Source organism: Amphiura filiformis, chromosome 8 (genome assembly GCF_039555335.1).
Source record: "Amphiura filiformis chromosome 8, Afil_fr2py, whole genome shotgun sequence".
In the NCBI taxonomy this organism is placed as follows: Eukaryota; Metazoa; Echinodermata; class Ophiuroidea; order Amphilepidida; family Amphiuridae; genus Amphiura; species Amphiura filiformis.
This window is the reverse complement of record NC_092635.1, coordinates 49,197,165-49,204,907: the sequence shown is the minus strand read 5'-3', so window position 1 is coordinate 49,204,907 and position 7,743 is coordinate 49,197,165.

Genomic DNA, 7,743 nt, shown 5'->3' with positions numbered 1-7,743 from the left:
ATGACCTTTGACCTGTGACCTCGGATGACCTCCATATAATGTTTTTCATGCTCCCCTCATACGAAGCTTTTCACCCACCAAGTTTGAGCCCGATAGGACATTGTTTGAAATTTGACCCCCTCCGTAATGACCTTTGACCTCGGTTGACCTCGATTTTATTTCGCGCATATATTCCCCTCGTATCAAGGATTCTACCCACCAAGTTTGGGCCCGATCGGACAAAGTTTGAAATTTTGACCTTTGACCTTGACCTCCGATGACTTTCAAAAGTACACGGTAAAGAGCGCACGCCCGGTACCCACCTATGTCTGAAATATCGGAACGATGCGTCTAAGCGCGGAGAAACGCATAGCCGGACAGATAGACAGACGGACAGATAACGTTTATGATTATTATCTATCTACTAGTGCACCTGCAGCTGTAATGGCCCTGTAGCTATTATGTGACCTTTGACCTCGATTTAATTTTGCGCATTATATTCCCCCGTATCAAGGATTCTACCCACCAAGTTTGAGCCCGATCGGACAAAGTTTGAAATATGACCCCTCTGTAATGACCTTTGACCTCGGTTGACCTCGATTTTATTTCTCCCATATATTCCCCTCGTATCAAGGATCCCACCCACCAAGTTTGGGCCCGATCGGACAAAGTTTGAAAATTTGACCTTTGACCTTAACCTCCGATGACCTTCAAAACCAAACTGTCAACATGCTTTTCCCGGCAACTACCCATGTCCCAAATATTGGATCGATGCGTCGCAGGGCGGCGGAACGCATAGCCGGACAGACAGATAGACAGACAGAGACCGCTTATTATTTTAGTAGTACTAGTGCGCCTGTAGCTGTAATAGCCCTTTAGCTATTAGGGGATATATGGGCGCTTATTGGGGTATGTGGGCACTTATTGGGGTATGTGGGCGCTTATTGGGGTATGGGCGCTTATTGGGGTATGGGCGCTTATAGAAATCATTTTCAGCAATCAATGCTGGGAAGACACTATAACTTAATTGCAGCAATGCATTCTGGGTAGACATTTACAGTGCATTTCAAATTGGGCAGATAGCCAAAAGCTGAATGGAATCTATGAATGAATGACCTTGTTCACCTGCTTGGGCAGCTTGAAACTTGTTGTAGATTGTCTATTGGATTCTTTTTATCCACTTGCTGCTTTGTATCCACGTGGGGTATTTTTCCCCCTATGACCTTTGACCTTGACCTCCGATGACCTTCAAAACCACCCGGTAAACAGCGCACGCCCGATACCCATCTATGTGTGAAATATCGGAACGATGCGTCGAAGCGCGGCGGAACGCATAGCCGGACAGACAGACAGACACACAGACAACGGCTATTATTTTAGTAGTACTAGTGCACCTGCTGCTGTGATAGCCCTGTAGCTATAATAAGGGCACCATCTGCATGATAGAGATACTTTTTGACCCCAGATGATGATAGAGATACTTCTTGACCCCAGATGACCTTTGAACTCAGATGATGAAGTTTGAGCCCGATTAGACAAAGTTTGAAATCCATGACCTTTGACCTTTGACCTCGGATGACCTCCATATGTTTTTCATGCTCCCCTCATACGAAGGATTCCACCCACCAAGTTTGAGCCCGATTGGGCAAAGTTTGAAATTGGACCCCTCCATAATGACCTTTGACCTCGGTGGACCTCGATTTTATTTCGGGCATATATTCCCTCGTATCAAGGATTCCACCCACCAAGTTTGAGCCCGATCGGACAAAGTTTGAAATTTGACCCCCCTCCGTAATGACCTTTGACCTCGGTTGACCTCAACTTTATTTCGCGCATATATTCCCGTCGTATCAAGGATTCCATCCACCAAATTTGAGCTTGATCGGACAAAGTTTGAAATTTGACCCCTCCGTAATGACCTTTGACCTCGGTTGACCTCGATTCTATTTCGGTCATATATTCCCCTCGTATCAAGGATCCCACCCACCAAGTTTGAGCCCGATCGGACAAAGTCTGAAATTTGACCCCCTCCGTAATGACCTTTGACCTCGATTGACCTCGATTTTATTTCGGGCATATATTCCCCTCGCATCAAGGATCCCACCCACCAAGTTTGAGCCCCATCGGACAAAGTTTGCAATTTGACCCCTCCGTAATGACCTTTGACCTCTGTTGACCTCGCTTTTATTTTGGACATATATTTCCCTCCTATCAAGGATCCCACCCACCAAGTTTGGGCCGATCGGACAAAGTTTGAAATCCGTGACCTTTGACCTTGATCTCCGATGACCTTCAATACTACCCGGTAAACAGCGCACGCCCGGTACCCATCTATGTCCGAAATATGGGAATGATGCGTCGAAGCGCGGAGAAACGCATTGCCATCGAACACACAGAGCTCATTATTTTCTTAATGCTAGTGCACCTGTAGCTTTGCAGCAATGCATTCTGGGTAGACATTACAGTGCATTTCAATTTGGGCAAACAGCCAAAAGCTGAATGAAACATGTCCAGAGTTGCCCATTATACATCTTTGTATCCACTTGCTGCTGCTTTTGCTATCCAGTTGGGGTATTTTCCCCCCTAGATGACCTTTGACCTTGAGGGGGCCCTTAGAAAACCACCCGGTCAACATGCTTTTTCCGTCACCTATCCATATCCAAAATTTCGGCTCGATGCGTCGAAGCGCGGCGGAACGCATAGCCGGACAGACACACAGACAGACAGACAGACAGACAACGGCTATTATTTTAGTAGTACTAGTGCACCTGCGGCTGTGAGAGCCCAGATGCTGTGAGTGCACTGGCATGATAGCGATACTGTTTGACCCCAGATGACCTTTGACCTATCAAGTTTAAGCCCAATAGGGCAAAGTTTAAATTTAGCCCCTACATGACCTTTGACCTCGGTTGACCTCAATTTTGTTTTGCGCATATATTCCCCTCCTATCAAGGATTGCACCCACCACGTTTGAACCCGATAGGACAAAGTTTGAAATCCATGACCTTTGACCTTTGACCTCGGATGACCTCCATATAATGTTTTTCATGCTCCCCTCATACAAAGGTTTCGACCCACCACGTTTGAGCCCGATCGGACAAAGTTTGAAATTTGACCCCTCCGTAATGACCTTTGACCTCGGTTGACCTCGATTTTATTTCGCGCATTATAGTCCCCTCCTATCAAGGATTCCACCCACCAAGTTTGGGCCCGATCGGACAAAGTTTGAAATTTTGACCTTTGACCTTGACCTCCGATGACCTTCAAAACCACATGGCCAACATGCTTTTCCCGATACCTATCTATATGCGAAATTTCAGCGCGATGCGTCGAAGCACGGCGAAACGCATAGCCGGACACACAGACAGACAAACAGAGCTTTATGATTATTATAGTATAGATAGATAGACAGACAGACACACAGACAACGGCTATTATTTTAGTAGTATAGATAGATACTACTAATCTATCTATCTATCTATCTATCTATCTATACTAATAAAATAATAATCGGTCTCTATCTGTCTATCTGTGTATCTATCCCATGGTGGGTAGGAGAACATGAAAACTAATATGAGATACTGTATTAGGACCACATATTAAGTATCATGTGAGAGTATACTCTTGTACTCCAGAAGACAGGATCACATATTAAATATTTGACACCATAGAATATAAAAACTAATAATTTGATAAGTTAAAATAAGATTTTTAACGGAATAAATTCAAATAATATGATTATGCAGTTTATTCCGTTAAATATTTACCCCATAATTTCCCTCATTCTTCAGGCCCTGCACTCTATCGGGTGCTAATTTAAAGTTTAAGCTTGATTGCTATTGTTTCTTTGTAAGCCTGCGGCGCAACCTTGAACAATATTGTCTCTTTGTAAGCCTGCGGCGCAACCTTGAACAATATTGTCCTTGAGATATATGCCCAAAATAAAATCGAGGTCAACCGAGGTCAAAGGTCATTACGGAGGGGTCAAATTTCAAACTTTGTCCGATCAGGCTCAAACTTGGTGGGTGGGATCCTTGATACGAGGGAAATATATGCCCAAAATAAAATCGAGGTCAACCGAGGTCAAAGGTCATTACGGAGGGGTCAAATTGCAAACTTTGTCCGATCTGGCTCAAACTTGGTGGATGGAATCCTTTGTATGAGAGAAGCATGAAAAACATTATATGGAGGTCATCCGAGGTCAAAGGTCATGGATTTCAAACTTTGTCCTATCGGGCTCAAACTTGGTGGGTGGAATCCTTGATATGAGGGGAATATATGTGCGAAACAAAATTGAGGTCGGTCAAAGGTCAAAATTTCAAACTTTGTCCGATCGGGCCCAAACTTGGTGGGTGCCATCCTTGATAGGAGGGGAATATAATACGCGAAATAAAATCGAGGTCAACCGGGGTCAAAGGTCATTACGGAAGGGTCAAATTTCAAACTTTGTCCGATCGGGCTCAAACTTGGGTCGAAACCTTCGTATGAGGGGAGCATGAAAAACATTATATGGAGGTCATCCGAGGTCAAAGGTCAAAGGTCATGGATTTCAAACTTTGTCCTATCGGGCTCAAACTTCGTGGGTGGAATCCTTGATACGAGGGGAATCTATGCGCAAAACAAAATTGAGGTCAAAGGTCATGTAGGGGCTAAATTTAAACTTTGCCCTATTGGGCTTAAACTTGGTGGGTGGAATCCTTCGTATGAGGGGAGCATAAAAAATTACACCGAGGTCATCCGAGGTCAAAGGTCATCTGGGGTCAAACAGTATCGCTATCATGTCAGTGCTCTCTCACAGCAGCAGGTGCACTAGTACTAATAAAATAATAAGCGGTCTCTATCTGTCTATCTGTGTATCTATCTATCTGTCTGTCTGTCCGGCTATGCGTTTCGCCGCGCTTCGACGCATCGTGCTGAAATTTGGGATATAGATAGGTATTGGGAAAAGCATGTTGGCTTTTGAAGGTCATCGGAGGTCAAGGTCAAAGGTCAAAATTTCAAACTTTGTCCGATCGGGCCCAAACTTGGTGGGTGGAATCCTTGATAGGAGGGGAATATAATGCGCGAAATAAAATCGAGGTCAACCGAGGTCAAATTGCAAACTTTGTCCGATCGCCGATCGGGCTCAAATTTGGTTGGTGGAATCCTTCGTATGAGAGAAGCATGAAAAACATAGGCAGGTCATCCGAGGTCAAAGGTCATGGATTTCAAACTTTGTCCTATCGGGCTCAAACTTGGTGGGTGGAATCCTTGATAGGAGGGGAAAATATGTGCGAAACAAAATTGAGGTCAACCGAGGCCAAAGGTCATCTAGGGGCTAAATTTAAACTTTGCCCTATTGTGCTTAAACTTGATATGAGGGAGCATGAAATATTACATCGAGGTCATCCGAGTTCAAAGGTCATCTGGGGTCAAAAGGTATGTCTATCATGCAGATGGTGCCCTAATAGCTACAGGGCCATTACACCTGCAGGTGCACTGGTACTAATAAAATAATAAGCGGTCTCTATCTGTCTATCTATCTGTCTGTCTGTCCGGCTATGCGTTTCGTTGCACTTCGACGCATTATAGATAGGTATTGGGAAAAGCATGTTGGCCATGTGGTTTTGAAGGTCATCGGAGGTCAAGGTCAAAGGTCAAAATTTCAAACTTTGTCCGATCAGGCCCAAACTTGGTGGGTGGAATCCTTGATACAAGGGAATATATGCGCGAAATAAAATCGAGGTCAACCGAGGTCAAAGGTCATTACGGAGGGTTCAAATTTCAAACTTTGTCCGTTCGGGCTCACACTTGGTGGGTGGAATCCCTGGTAGGAGGGGAGCATGAAAAACATTATATGGAGGTCATCCGAGGTCAAAGGTCATGGATTTCAAACTTCGTCCTATAGGGCTCAAACTTGGTGGGTGGAATCCTTTATATTAGGGGAATATATGTGCGAAACAAAATTGAGGTCAACCGAGGTCAAAGGTCATCTAGGGGATAAATTTAACCTTTGCCGTATTGATGGGTGGAATCCTTATGATGGGAGCATGAAAAAAATTACATCAAGGTCATCCGAAGTCAAAGGTCATCTGAGGTCAAAATTTCAAACTTCAAACAAAGGAGATCCTAATGCCGCCAGCATACTTTCCTGCCGCTTGCCGCTGCGGCAAGCGGCAGGGCGTTTCAACCAATGACAAGCCTGAATTGTGTCCCGTTGTCTGCAATGCGCGTGCGCCACGCCGCTCAGCGGCAAGCGGCAGGGTAGTATGAAACCAGCATAAGGCACTAAGCATGTCATTTCCGCCCCATGTGCAGTTTTCTCGGGAGGGGAAAACCAAAAACTTTTTGATATATTATTGGCCTCATATGAAAAGGTTTGACTGCAAAAACGATTCACTTATAAACCATCTATGCACAGTTTCCTCCTCGATACACCTGAGCAAACAATTTCGTCCAAGCTAGCAGTGTATTGTCTCTACATACACAGTCTTTCATTACACTTCACGGTTGAGTGCATAGCATCATAAGAGCTGTGTGAGCTTCTAGCTGGAAAATAGGCCTCTATGACTGGTTTTTCTCAAACCTCAAGTGTTCCCTTCATCCAATCAGAATTGTTTTTATATCGAACGAAAGCTAATAATGCCCCCTAAAAACAATTTTCCCCATTAGGTCAACAGATAATGCAATTGAATGTTATAGCAAGGCGAATGTGGTAAATCTGTTGAAAACTTCCTATCCAAGCACATTTTTGACCAAAATGTAGGTTTTAAAAGTCGAAACCTCAAGTGTTCCTTACCATATTCATCAACTATTTTCACCTGTTTTGTCATACGGTTGTAAATTCAATGAACTATGACTTTGCTAAAGAGCGCTTTATACAAATTGATATGTAACCGCAAGAATGATCCAAAAATGATTATCTGAGGGGTCTGGTAGATGAATCGCCCAACACAGGGAGTACAACTGTTGGGAAAAGATTCTGGTCCCACGTCAAAACAATCCGGCGTGAGAGTTGTGGAGTTGCAACACTTAATGTGGATGGAGTTGAAATATCCAGCAGCAAAAGTAAGGCAGAAGCCCTCAGTTACCAGTATTCGAGTGTCTTTACAATTGAAGACACCACGGAAATACCCAAAATGGAAGGTGATCCTTTCCCCACTATCAATAATTTGACAATAGATACAGAAGGAGTGAGAAAACTCCTTGAGGACATAAATCCAAAGAAAGCCTCCGGACCTGATGGAGTATCTTCATATATACTGAAAGAGTTCAATCAGGAACTGGCTCCCATTATCAAGTTTATATTTTCCCAATCACTTGAAACAGGTGACATCCCCTGTGACTGGCTTACTGCCAATATTACGGCAATTTTTAAAAGGGGCCAAAAACAATCCGGCCAATTACAGGCCAGTGTCCCTCACGTCAGTCACATGCAAAATCATGGAGCACATTCTCTTTCGTCATATAATGTCTCATTTAGAAAAATACAATATTCTTTCTGACTTTCAACATGGATTTAGATCAAACCATAGCTGTGAATCTCAATTGATAATTACCATAGAAGACCTTGCACGAAATCTTGATAATAGCTTGCAAACAGATCTACAAATTCTCGATTTTCAAAAGGCCTTCGACACCGTCCCGCATCAACGACTGCTTAAGAAGCTAGACCATTATGGTATAAGGGTTCAATCTGGAAATGGATACAAAATTGGTTAATGAATAGAACGCAGAAAGTTGTCGTTGATGGCGAATCAGCCCAACCGGCCCAAGTTCTATCTG